This window comes from Etheostoma spectabile, unplaced genomic scaffold, assembly GCF_008692095.1.
Source record: "Etheostoma spectabile isolate EspeVRDwgs_2016 unplaced genomic scaffold, UIUC_Espe_1.0 scaffold00018854, whole genome shotgun sequence".
In the NCBI taxonomy this organism is placed as follows: domain Eukaryota; kingdom Metazoa; phylum Chordata; class Actinopteri; order Perciformes; family Percidae; genus Etheostoma; species Etheostoma spectabile.
In genome coordinates this window covers 88,010-101,538 of record NW_022604519.1, presented here as the reverse complement: position 1 = coordinate 101,538, position 13,529 = coordinate 88,010, and the positions used below count along the sequence as shown (strand labels likewise).

Sequence of the window (13,529 nt, the reverse complement as noted above, 5' to 3'; positions counted from 1 at the left end):
CGAAACAGACTTAAGATTATGCATAAAAAAACACATGAAATTCAGATCAATGCAAGTTTAAGCTAGTTCATTCATCAGGTTTTGTGGTTCTGTTTATAGAAACTACATCCTGTTATATCGCGTGATCATACATGAATTCACGAGATCCCGTGGGTCCATGTGACTTCAGCGGTCCGTCATGGCCTGCAACAAATCCGGACCTGGTGGGTGTTGACGGACTGCGGATCACGGAGCAGACACGAAGCAGAGTGGATCCGCAGTTGGTGGAAGTCAGGGGTAAGGCCTCCTGCACACTCCCTGTGTGGTGTGAGCATGGCATTTCTGTTGCGTGGCATTTTCTTGGTCTTTGCACACCAAAACATTTTCTGATGTGACGCTGCTGCTGCTAATCTTGTCTGTACACATGTATGTTTCTCATTGACTTGTGATTAAATAACTTGTTAAATGTCAATCTGGACTGGTTCGGAAATGAATCAGATCATCTAAAGGGGGTGGATTAACTACCCACATTACACCTGAAATACCTTCAAGATTTGAATGATCCTTTGGAACTGAAGTGTTTGGGAATCCCCATCAGTCATTCAGAACTGCCCAAGGCTCTATCTTTGTCTGATTGATGGTACTAACTGTAATGGAGTCTGTCAGGCCTCAGGGGTTCTCCATTGTAAAGACCAAATGTATTTTACAGCTGTGATGGCCGAGTGGTTAAGGCGTTGGACTTGAAATCCAATGGGGTCTCCCTGTGCAGGTTCAAACCCTGCTCACAGCGATTTCCATCTACAGAATAAATAAGAATTTAGTGACATATAGGGGAGGATGATATTTTGAGAAATTACAGTTTATAGGCGGTGCAGATCCTTCCAAATTGGCTCCCTCTTCTTAGATCCATGACGACCCTGTGATTCTTCCTTCAGTTGCATATCCCGATATAGTCAACTAATATCAAATAATCAATTCATTAATTTTCATTCCAGCAGCATCAAAGATGTTAAAATCAGGCAGTCAGCGCCCAACGTGCCTTGACCGATAAAGTTCCTGTTTATTTCACCTCAGTCAGCATCACATGCACCTGAAACCCCACCCGACAGTGATGTCACAGGGTCCTGGTGTACACCGGGGCCACGTTCAGCCCCAACAAAACAAGGTTTTGAAAGCATTAAAAAATGGGTCCAACCCATTTCCCTTCAGATATGTATTGCCCCTCAAATATATAAATAAAAATAATAAATAATGCTTGTTAAGCACTATAGCAAAAATAAATAACAAATATATACACTCTTTGTAGTGCTGATAACAAAAGTATTAACTGATTATCAGGCACTGCTGGGATTTGGACCCAGGATCTCCTGTTTACAAGACAGGTGCTTTAACCACTAAGCTACAGCGCCTCCTACAGGTTTGCCTGTCATGCAAGATTACAATGAGCTAGTGAACAGGGTTCCAACCATCCATCTTTGTCAAGCAGCTCCAGCAGGGAACCCCAAACTTCCCTTTTCAGAGCGACTGGTTGATCTCGAGGCGTTCCCAGGCCAGGTTGGAGATATAATCCCTCCACCTAGTCAAGTCACCTTACCCAAGACCTACTCCCAGGTGGACGTGCCTGGACTACCTCCCTAGGGAGGCCCCCACGAGGCAATTTCTCATTTTTGTATTGCAGCACACCCAGCTGCTAGAGCTTCTCAACGATCTGGAAGAGTGCTGGGCCCTGAAGCGTCCACCTCAGTCTGGTTCAAATGGTGACTGGTCCACCTGGTGGACTGAGCTTCACTGGCTCTAGTTTAATGTTTGTGTTTCTTGTTGTTTAAACAAGTATAATATTAATGAAATGTAATTGGTAATACGTTATATTACTGTGTTAAAGCAAAAAGGAATACATCACTTTATTTGCGTTACTTTTGTAACACGTTACTCCCAATACTGCCAGTCAGTATACTTTATGTTTATCTTATTTAAGGTAAAAGAGAAATTAAGACTTAACATTACAGCTGCTAATGGAGGTGCTGTGGCTTAGTTGGTTAAAGTGCCTGTCTAGCAAACAGGAGATCCTGGGTTTAAATCCCAGCAGCACCTTGTTGTTGCCGAGATTACCTCAGTTTGCATACCATCATCATGTCCACCCAATCCCCCGGCTACCCATTAAACAGATCACTTTGCATTCAGTTTCGCAATCACCATAAAAATTGGTCAATCACTGAAATTTGAGCTTGTGTTGCTGCAGTCAGAGTATACAGTGCTCATCCTGAATGGGCCAGTATAGTGCATTAGAACTGCTTGTTGAATGGTCTATTAGCTTTGAAACCCCCCTTTCCCCACAGCTTTCAATTGTAAGTTGTGCACTCTTGGGGTCATAGCATGGATCAGGAACCAAAACGGACACATCTGGACTCAATGTGGGCACTGTACGGCAATATTTGACACGTTCAGACCATGAAGACAGTTATCACTTTATTTCCCATCTGGCAGGTATACTTGTGGACTCAGTTGGACATTTTGAAGATAATTGCACAATGTTGACCCAATTGTCAGTCTATTTCCCATCTGGCAGGGACATTTCTGGATTCAGGTGGACATTGTGGACATAAACATTGGTGGATCTTGATTCCCACCATAGGATTTAGCCTGTATTGCACATTGGGGTACAAGGTCAATAAGATGCCATTAACATCTTGCGCAATGTATTGCCATTGTCAAGCAAATTGCCACCCTAGTGAATTTCTTCCATGTCTCCATGAATGCCTATATGTTTGGGCCCACAATTACAAGAGCAGCCGAAAACCCTAGTCAACCCAGTCCAAACCATCGCAGTAAGCCTCACTGGGTGTCCAAACTAAAATGATACGAGGCAAGTTGGTAGAGTCCTTACTGATGTTTATATCTGTACTCACAATGCCCTGTTTTTAAAACACAAGTGTTACATGTGAATAATCAATGTGTGAGTAATCAGGAAGCTCACATAAAAGATACTTGCAAGGTCTACTAAATGTTTAACTTTACAACCCGAGAGCGGCTGGAACCTTGGTTGCCACCTTCCATCAAAATGTGAATCACAGACCTGGGTAGAGAATCCAGAGCAGAGTGGCGCAGCGGAAGCGTGCTGGGCCCATAACCCAGAGGTCGATGGATCGAAACCATCCTCTGCTAATTGCTATGCTTTGTGTCAGCAGAGTGTCTATTTCCTCTCTGTTGATATTTAACAAAGTTTCTGAAATGAAATACTGGAGCATAAAACAATATACTATACTACAGTACAAATACTTACTGTAAAACATGTACATTCCAAGTTCTTGTTGTGATAGTCTGAAAGAGAGAGCATACTGCTTAGTTTGTGTCACAGGAGGTTTGTAAAAGCTTGTAAAACATCAACCCTGGTGTCTCCAGTCAAGATATCAACATCATTTCTTTCAGAACAAACTGGGTTATTACAAAAAGTTGTGCTGCACTGAGGTCACTTGAATGTTAAAAATGGTTGTAGGACCTTAAAGGGAACATGAATCGTCCAGATATGTATTGATATCACACACAGAGCAGTACGAGCTGAGCCAGTCTCCTCTAAAACACTTCTCATATGTCCTGGGAGTCAAGAAATAAACATTAGAACTTATACAACTATGCATTTATTTTTAGCTTAATTTACCCAACAGAACAGCTTCGGAGTCATTGGAATGAGTTGAATGGTGGTCGTCTCGCTCCCCCCTAGCGCCTGTGAGTTGAACCCCCCTCCCTTGGAACTTTCAGTCAGCGAGTTGCCGACTCAGCGGAAGTGTGACGTGATATCAGGTCTTGCTAACAAGGTAGCGATGGATTTCTTTTGGTGTTTTTCACAGTATTGTCATGACAGAGCCGGTAAAAGGGAAACAGAAACTTAACCAGCCTTTAGATCCAAATACAAATAGGGCCAAAAAATCACTGAATCAATCAGGATTTCCACATCACCTTCAACGCCCCGTATCCACTCGTAGAGTAACCTGGCTTCAAGTATTTGCTGTATGTACTCAAACCTCGTTACAACATGCCATCCCGTCCACCGGGACTTCAGTGTACCGTTCCACCCCTTTAATACATGTCAATCAAGCTGAGCCTGTAAGGGCCACACAGTCTGATTGGTCAAGTGGAAACACCTGTGGGAGTGGAACATGGATGTGTAGAGATGGGCTTTCAAACAATGCACCTTTTTGACATGTCAAAGTAGGAAAAGCAAAGTAGAAATAAAAATGAATTATGGCTTAACTCGGTTTATATTTTTACACTAGACATAAGGTATTACAAAGTCAAGAAAGTAGGTGTTAACCCTTTCAAGTATCTTTGTCCACCATGGACAAAACATACTTTGAGACTGACTATAACTTCAGTCAATTAGAAAGTTTAGCATGTTTTGTTACCTTCACACATGTTAGTTTTCCACATATCTGCTACTACCACTCTGAACATACTCCCTTCTTCAATACTCCATAAAGAAGCAAAGAACAATCATCAATGACAGAGAGCATATGAAGTGAATCATTACTCTCTGTCAGCTTCACGCTCAGAAAGGAATATCACGACTCATCATCGTGGTCAGCGAGACTAAACACTTTAAAAACACATTCCTCAAGTCAGAGACTCTAGAAATGATCCCTGAAAGTATAGTCTTGGTTAGACTGAGGGGGGGAAACTGCATCTCATTCACTGCAGAGTGATTGTCACTCAGGGTTCAAAGGGACAGAAGCTAATTGTTACGTGCTCCAGATGACTCTGAGGTGAGAAAATCTATTTAGATCTTTAAGAAGACCGATATGTAGATTGAATTAGATTTTCAGTCACTGTTGTCTCAATATTTCAGTGTCAGCCTACTTATTCTCTACAATAAATGCTCCAGTCCTTTCTTTGCATTAATACTGGTTCTTAACATGCTTCCACTGGCTCAGATTATGGAAAACAACTAAATAAGTTACCATAGTTATGCGGACGACATACTAATTTACATAACCTTATCGCCTGGGGACTATAGTCCAATACATACACTGACTAAACGCATTGAACAAATTAACGGCTGGATGTGCCAGAACTTTCTGAAATTAAATGAAGGAAAAACTGAGGTGGTTGTTTTTGGAGCAAAAGAGGAACAATTAAAAGTCTGTGCTCAGCTTCAAACAACAATGTTAAAAACAACAGACAAAGCCAGAAATCTGGGTGTAGTCACGGACTCTGACCTGAATTTTAACAGCCACATTAAGACAATTACAAAGTCAGCCTACTATCACCTTAAGAATATATCAAGGGTTAAAGGACTCATTTGTCAACAGGATTTGGAAAAACTGGTCCATGCTTTCATCTTCAGTAGACTTGACTACTGTAACGGGGTCTTTACAGGTCTCCCTAAAAAATCAATCAGACAGCTGCAGCTGATTCAGAACGCTGCTGCTCGAGTCCTCACTAAGACCAAGAGACTGGATCACATCACTCCAGTTCTGAAGTCTTTACACTGGCTTCCTGTGCCTCAAAGAAGTTTCCATATCAGAAATTTGGGTTAACACTTTCATTGGATTTGGGAGTTTCTGGTTCCTTTTATAGCATCTGGAGAAAAAACATTTGGTAAAAGAATTTTTTTTAAGTGTAAAAAAGAGACAAAAATGTCAACGTATGTGAAAAGTGAAGTGTAAAAAAAGAAAAGAAAAAGCTTTAAAAATTTGGGGAAAAACCCACAAAGATTTAAGAAGGAACATCAGAGGGAGAAGACGGGGACAGATCTGTGGGAGGAGATGGGGACAGATCAGAGGGAGAAGACGGGGACATATCAGAGGGAGAAGACGGGGACATATCAGAGGGAGAAGACGGGGACAGATCCGTGGAAGAAGACGGGGACATATCAGAGGGAGAAGATGGGGACATATCAGAGGGAAAAGACAGGGACATATCAGAGGGAGAAGACGGGCACATATCAGAGGGAAAAGATGGGGACATATCAGAGGGAAAAGACAGGGACAGATCAAAGGGAGAAGACGGGGACAGATCAAAGGGAGGAGACGGGGACTGATCAGAGGGAAAAGACGGGGACAGATCCGTGGGAGAAGACAAGGACAGATCAGAGGGAGAAGACAGGGACAGATCAAAGGACCAACACACAGAGACTTTGATTCCTAATAATTAAACTGAAATAATAAACCTGTCTTCCAGGAGAAGACGGGGACAGATCCGTCTGGAGAAGACGGGGACAGATCAGAGGACCAACCCGATATCATGAAGACAGAGACAGATCCTTTTATTCGTCCTTATTTCTTGTTGGAGAACAGAAGAACTCAGTTTTGGTTTTATTTTTCTGTTTGCGTCCGTTTTAAAACCCGAGCACCTTATTTAAGTTTTGTTGCATGAATGTTTTATTTTGAAAGAGTATAAAACTGCTTCCTAATGAAACAGGTTGAACTATCTGAGGTTTATTTATAAAGTGTGTAAATGTAAATGTGCTGTATTTATATAGCACTTTTCTAGTCTTAGCGACTACTCAAAGCACTTTTACATCATACAGGAAACATTCACCATTCACACACATTCATACACTGTGGCCGGGGCTGCCGTACAAGGTGCCACCTGCTCATCAGATATACACTCACACACATTTACACTCCTGCTCATCAGATACACACTCACACACATCTACACACCTGCTCATCAGATACACACTCACACACATCTACACACCTGCTCATCAGATATACACTCACACACATTTACACACCTGCTCATCAGATACACACTCACACACATCTACACACCTGCTCATCAGATACACACTCACACACATCTACACACCTGCTCATCAGATACACACTCACACACATCTACACACCTGCTCATCAGATATACACTCACACACATCTACACACCTGCTCATCAGATAAACATTCACACACATTTACACACCTGCTCATCAGATACACACTCACACACATCTACACACCTGCTCATCAGATAAACATTCATACACATTCACACTCCGATGCGCAGCACCGGGGGCAACAAATTTCACAAAGTCATAGTATAATAAGTCAAAATATTCATAAAAAATCCTAAAAAGTCCTAGTATAGTATGTCAAAGTAATAGTATAATATGTCTTAAATTCATAAAAGTCATAGTATGTCAAAAAATTCTTGAAAAGTCGTAAAAGGTCATAGTATGTCAAAGTATTCATAAAAAGTCATTGTTTAGTATGTCTAAAAATACATAAAAAGTCATACTGTAGTATGAAGAAATATATGTATAAAAATTCATAGTATAGTATGTCAAAATATTCCTAAAAAGTTGTAGTATAGTATGTCGTAACAAGTCCAGATTTATAGTTCTTGTTGTAAAACAAGAAGAATCTAAAGTCCTCTGGAGAATGCGGGCATTGATCCCGCTATCTCTCACATGCTAAGCAAGCGCTCTACCATTTGAGCTAATTCCCCTTTTCAAAAAAATGTCATAGTATGTCGAAGAAGTCATAAAAAGTCATAGTATAGTATGTCAAAAATTCATAAAAAGTCAAAAGAAATCATAAACAGTCATAGTATAGTAAGTCAAAATATTCATAAAAAGTCACAGTATAGTATTTCAAAAACTTCATAAAAGTCATAGTATAGTATGTCAAAAAATTCACAAAGTCATATTATAGTATGTCAAAAAAATCATAAATAATCATAAAAAGTCATAGTATAACATGTTGAAAATTCATAAAAGTCATAGTTTAGTATGACAAAAAAATAAAAAGTCATGGTATAGTATGTCAAAAAAATCATAAATAATCATAAAAAGTCATAGTATAACATGTTGAAAATTCATAAAAGTCATAGTATAATAAGTCAAAATATTCATAAAAAGTCATAGTATAGTATGTCCATCCATCCATCTTCATCCGCTTTATCCGGTATCGGGTCATGGACAGTATAGTATGTCAAAAAATTTAAAAAAGTCATAAAAAGTCATAGTATAGTATGTCTAAATATTCCTAAAAAGTCGTAGTGTAGTATGTCGTAAAAAGTCCAGATTTATAGTTCCTGTTGTAAAACAAGAAGAATCTAAAGTCCTCTGGAGAATGCGGGCATTGATCCCGCTACCTCTCGCATGCTAAGCAAGCGCTCTACCATTTGAGCTAATTCCCCTTTTTATAAAAAGTCATCGTATAGTATGTCGAAAAATTCATAAGTCATAGTGTACTATGTCAAAAATTCATAAAAGTCATAAAAAGTCATAGTATGTCAAAAATTCTTAAAAAGTCGTAAAAGGTCATAGTATGTCAAAATATTCATAAAAGTCATTGTTTAGTATGTCTAAAAATACATAAAAAGTCATCCTGTAGTATGTCGAAATATGTATAAAAATACATAGTATAGTATGTCAAAAAAATTATAACAATTCATAGCATAATATGTCAAAAAATTCATAAAAGGTATAGTATGACAAAATATTCAAATAAATTCATAGTATAGTATGTCAAAAAATTCAAGAAAAGTCATAGTATAGTATGACAAAATATTCATAAAATGTCCTAAAATGTCATAGTATAGTATGTCGAAATATTCCTAAAAAGTCGTAGTATAGTATGTTGTAAAAAGTCCAAATTTATAGTTGTTGTTGTAAAACAAGAAGAATCTAAAGTCCTCTGGAGAATGCGGGCATTGATCCCGCTACCTCTCACATGCTATCTATGTTGTCCACTACGTATCTTTGCTCACATGCTAGACTAGTTTTACTGGGGGGAATCCCGGATCACTATCTTTCCCACTGAACTCTTTGGTTATGTTGTCTCCCATATATGGGCATGCTGCTTGCCTACACTTCCGACACACACAGGGGGGACACGGAGCCCGGAGCTAACAGCAGAAATGAATTATGGACATAAAGTGGATAAATCTTGGATGTAACCGTTTGAATTTAATGCTCAACGACCCTGAAAAAGGGCACAAGTTCCAGGCTGGATAGAAAATCACCTGTAGAGGCTAGAAAGACCCCGAAGAGACCTCCGCAACCGTTAACTTGTTAGCTTTTGGCCGCAACACTCGGTAATTTTCTATCTTTTATGGTTATTAAATGATTCAACTATGAATCAGAGGTGCTGTCTCGGGTCCAGGGTAAATGTTAATCAAACAAAACTTTTGCGAGGAAAAAGCCAATACTTTATTGAAAAATTTCAATACTTTATGAAAAATTTCAAATATTGTAACCAGCATTAAGTGAGTATGTTTAGGTCTGTGTGAAAATGGGCTGAGCATTTACCTGGGCTGAACTTGAGAACATCTTCTTTTACTGTAACACCCTAAAAACTGAAGCATAAATACAGCACAATAAATATACTATTGTACCATACGGTACAACAAAAACCTTTAAAATATGTAGGTAGGTTGTTGTGCTGTCTGATAGCCTGAGGTATAAAAGAGAGAGCATACCACTTAGTTTGTGTCACAGGAGGTCTTAGTCTACCACTACGTTCTATAACCCTACCAGTCAGATTACCACAGGAGGTAATATCTTTGCAGCTCTTTTAAAGACTCTACCATAATACCTGCTGGAGATCCCAGGTCCCACATCACTCATGTCCTCCACCAGCACCAATGGCTCCTGGTCCAGTTCCGTGTTCAATTCAAAGTACTCCCTGTTAGCATTCAAGGCCATCCACAACTTAGCCCCCCATATCTGTCTGATCTCCTCCAGCGTCCCACTCCCTCCCGTTCGCTCAGATCCTCTTCCTCCATAAAGCTCTCTGCCCCCTCCGCCCGTCTCAGCACCACCGCTCTGCCCCCCATCTCTGGAACTCATTACCACCCCAACTCAGAAACATTGATTCATCCCCCCCATTTAAACTCCTAACATAAAACACATCTGTTTAAAACTGCCTATTCCACTAAGATGTCAATTGCTCTGCCTTTACGTTGTTTTTGTTGTCTAGTATTTGTTTTGCTGTTTTGTTTTATTATGTATAGTATTTGTTTAGCTGTTTTTAATATATGAATACCCTGTGCGGCATCCTGAGTGCGGAGAAAAGCACCTATAAATAAAATGTATTATTATTATTATTATTATTATTATTATTATTATTATTATTGTTATTAACATTTTCTTGTAGGGAAGCATGCCCATGAACCCCGCTAGGGGGGCTAGTGCTCCAGTGCAGCTCTAGGTCTTGTGATGCCCCTGGGGCAGTGTCCCCGTTTTAAGTTTTACAAAGATAAAAACATTACCTGTATTGGAGGTATTTATGCTTCTGAGCTGAAAATGTCCCCGGATTTTGTCTGAGAAATCGGTTCACCTTAGGAACAGGCTAATTACTGCTAACTAACATGCTAGTTACCATTAACATAGGCACAGGCTAATTACTGCTAACTAACATGCTAGTTACCATTAACATAGGCACAGGCTAATTACTGCTAACTAACATGCTAGTTACCATTAACATAGGCACAGGCTAATTACTGCTAACTAACATGCTAGTTACCATTAACATAGGCACAGGCTAATTACTGCTAACTAACATGCTAGTTTCCATTAACATAGGCACAGGCTAATTACTGCTAACTAACATGCTAGTTACCATTAACATAGGCATAGGCTAATTACTGCTAACTAACATGCTAGTTAACCTATAGTATAGGCACAGGCTAATTACTGCTAATTAGCATGCTAGTTACATTAACATAGGCACAGTCTAATTACTGCTAACATGCTAGTCAACATTAACATAGGCACAGGCTAATTACTGCTAACTAATATGATAGGTAACATTAAATAGGCACAGGCTAATTACTGCTAACTAACATGCCAGTTAACATTAACATAGGCTCAGGCTAATTGCTGCTAATTAACATGCTAGTTAACATTAACATAGGCACAGGCTAATCACTGCTAACTAATATGCTAGGCAACATTAACATAGGCACAGGCTAATTACTGCTAACATGCTAGTTAACATTAACATAGGCACAGGCTAATTACTGCTAACTACAATGCTAGTTAACATTAGCAATAATAAACAGCTGATGGGAGTCCAAACTGTCTGCGAGCTTTCCTGACAAGTCCCATGGTTATGACACAATCGTTAGCCTATTTTTACAAAAACATCTGCTACGGCGCCATAACGTGAGCTACAAGGTAATGGAGCCTTTTATAAATTGTCATATTTCTTTAGAAATAAAAAAGGATAAATAGAGTCTTTAAACGCTTCAGATGTAAAGTTATTTACTGTCTAAGTGGTACCAAAATGAATGGGAGTCAATGGGATGCTAACGCCAGGGGATGGAGCCTTAGCATTAAAATGGCGCCATGGGAGCTACGCTTAGAGAGGAGGAATGAATAAGTGTGTAAAGGTAAATAATAGAACAGTAACAACAGTCTGGTAAGTTCAGAAAAGGACATCACTTTACTGTAATGCAGCCATTAAAACTAAGAAAAGACAACACTTATGTCATATTACAATATTACAATATCCAAAATCTAAGACGATATCTAGTTTCATATCTCAATATCGATATAATACCAATATATTGCCCAACTCTACTTCCAAGGTATTGTCAAGTCAGTGGAACAATGTTTTTGGATTTAAAAGTATTTATTTTGCGATAATAGTAACAAAATATGAGCTAAAATGGCTCAGAAAAAGACAGTTTCTACAGAAATACAACTATACAGAAGGTATTTTCAAAGAATCTATTGAAGGTATTCCTACACACAAGTACTTCTTAACGTTAGTGGGAGGAAACTGGATCACCCAGATTAAACCCAAGCAGACACAGCGGGAATGTGCAAAGTCCTGAAAGACAGAAACCAGCTGTCTGATGACTTTACACTGCACCTTCCCACTGCACTTCAGCCTATTACTGTGTGTGTGTGTGTGTGTGTGTGTGTGTGTGTGTCAGTGTTTCACTCCTCATCCTTCTTCTTGTTTTCACGCGGGGATTTGGAGTGATAGGGTGCTTGGCAGAGGGAGCAGATGTGTAACGCAGAAAGTAAAGTAGGTTGGAGGTGAACAGCTTTACTCCTGGCTTGTTGAAGGAGAATTCCAGTCAATTTCAACACGTAGCTCTGTTGTTTGAACATTAGGAGGTCTGTCAGTAGAGAGAAAAATGAAACCAATCGGTGTTGTCTACACCGTGTTATCCTCCTGCTAGAGTTAGCACCCAACGGGCTGCTAAAAACAGCAGCAAAATGGAACCAGAAATAAGACCAAGAAGCAGCATGGCGGCAGTAAATCTCTCGCAAATTTAGAATTGTTGAATGTCTCCCATCGAGAAGGCTTCTTCTGTTTTTCAGAAGAAGCTGTCTGTTGTTGTTCTTCATGGACATCTTCCACCTCTTGGTGTCCCAGAGTCTGGATTGTTGGGAACTCATTGTACTGGTTGCTGATGGCTGCGCGGAATCTGGCCAAGAGCTTCTTTTGGTCTCTTCTAACATCCTTATGTCTGGTTGGTGGTGTCATCAGGTATTCTTTGACAGAGTAGGCAATACATCTTTCCAGTGCTGGATCTTTTAGACGCATGGAGATCAGCACCTTCTCCGCACAGCCGCATTTCTTACACAAATCTTGGAAAATGGCCTTGTCAAGGTTTTTAATCGTTTTTTGGGTAATATCAAAATCTACACCCTTGACGTCGGCCCATGTTCTATTGAACAGATGGTTAACGTAGTCCTCTGGGTTTCCAATAGACCAGTTCACTTTTGTTTTCCTGTATATCCGAGAAACCAGCTTCGCTGAGAATATCTGGATGAATGCTTTCCTGTGTGCATCCGGTGCAGGTACGGCACATGTCTCCTCACAGACCGAGCCAGGAGCTGGAGCAGCTTCCACAGGCTTCTCTGGGATGTTGACCTTCGGTAGCTGCGGTGCTGCCAGTGACTCTTCTTTTAATATTTTGAATGCCACCCTATCAGCGTGGCTGCTGATCTGAGTTTTCAGCCACCACCCATCAGTCCCATGAAATTCCCCACTTTGTTTCGAATTTCAGCGTACATGTCAGCATGTGAATCAGGAACAACCACATCACTGCATGACTTCCCTCTCATTGGTTCTGGGATCAAATTGGGCGCGATTCCACGTGTGATGTCCCTATAGAGGAGATCAGTAAACTTCTGTGTGAATGTCATGCTTTTTCTGGGGGTCATATTCTCAAACTTCTGAATCACATTAACCACATTCCCATGCTGTGATTTGTTATTATCCTCAGTCTGAAGCAGAGAGTCAAATTCTCCATAGCTGTCTGTCTTGAGTGCTCGCTTTCAGCGTTTGATTGCTTGGGGAATTTGGCCTTGAGCGCCTCCAATATACGATAATACCAAGCTTTGGCCAAGCGCATTGTGAAAAAAGACTTGATCTTACTCGCTATTGCTTCTACAAACAGCTTGAACTTCTGTTGGTACTGCGGACTTGCAGCTTCTGCCCCGTCCAAACTCTTAATTTGACTTATTGACCGAGCGATGTCTTCTGCAACCTCTTCAATCTCCCGAGAGCATTCAGATTGAATTGGCTGATACTTAAAATCCGGCACTTGATCCAAAATCGTTATCACCTCCATCCTGATTATACTTT

At 40.1% G+C, this 13,529-nt stretch overlaps 6 non-coding genes and 1 pseudogene across 6 annotated transcripts; 3 read left to right on the top strand and 4 right to left on the bottom strand.

Moving 5' to 3' along the window:
- LOC116682767 (E3 ubiquitin-protein ligase TRIM21-like) overlaps positions 1–9,769 on the bottom strand; it is a 53,879-nt pseudogene extending 44,110 nt beyond the window's left edge.
- Positions 688–769, top strand: trnas-uga (transfer RNA serine (anticodon UGA)). The gene has a single exon. It is a non-coding gene; the product is annotated as a tRNA-Ser (tRNA).
- Positions 1,316–1,388, bottom strand: trnat-ugu (transfer RNA threonine (anticodon UGU)). Its single transcript has one exon. It is a non-coding gene; the product is annotated as a tRNA-Thr (tRNA).
- On the top strand, positions 1,997–2,070 carry trnaa-agc (transfer RNA alanine (anticodon AGC)). Its single transcript has one exon. It is a non-coding gene; the product is annotated as a tRNA-Ala (tRNA).
- On the top strand, positions 3,070–3,141 carry trnam-cau (transfer RNA methionine (anticodon CAU)). The gene has a single exon. It is a non-coding gene; the product is annotated as a tRNA-Met (tRNA).
- On the bottom strand, positions 4,415–4,630 carry LOC116682773 (small nucleolar RNA U3). The gene has a single exon (XR_004330481.1). It is a non-coding gene; the product is annotated as a small nucleolar RNA U3 (small nucleolar RNA).
- On the bottom strand, positions 8,043–8,115 carry trnaa-agc (transfer RNA alanine (anticodon AGC)). Its single transcript has one exon. It is a non-coding gene; the product is annotated as a tRNA-Ala (tRNA).
- Positions 9,770–13,529: the final 3,760 nt, after the last annotated feature.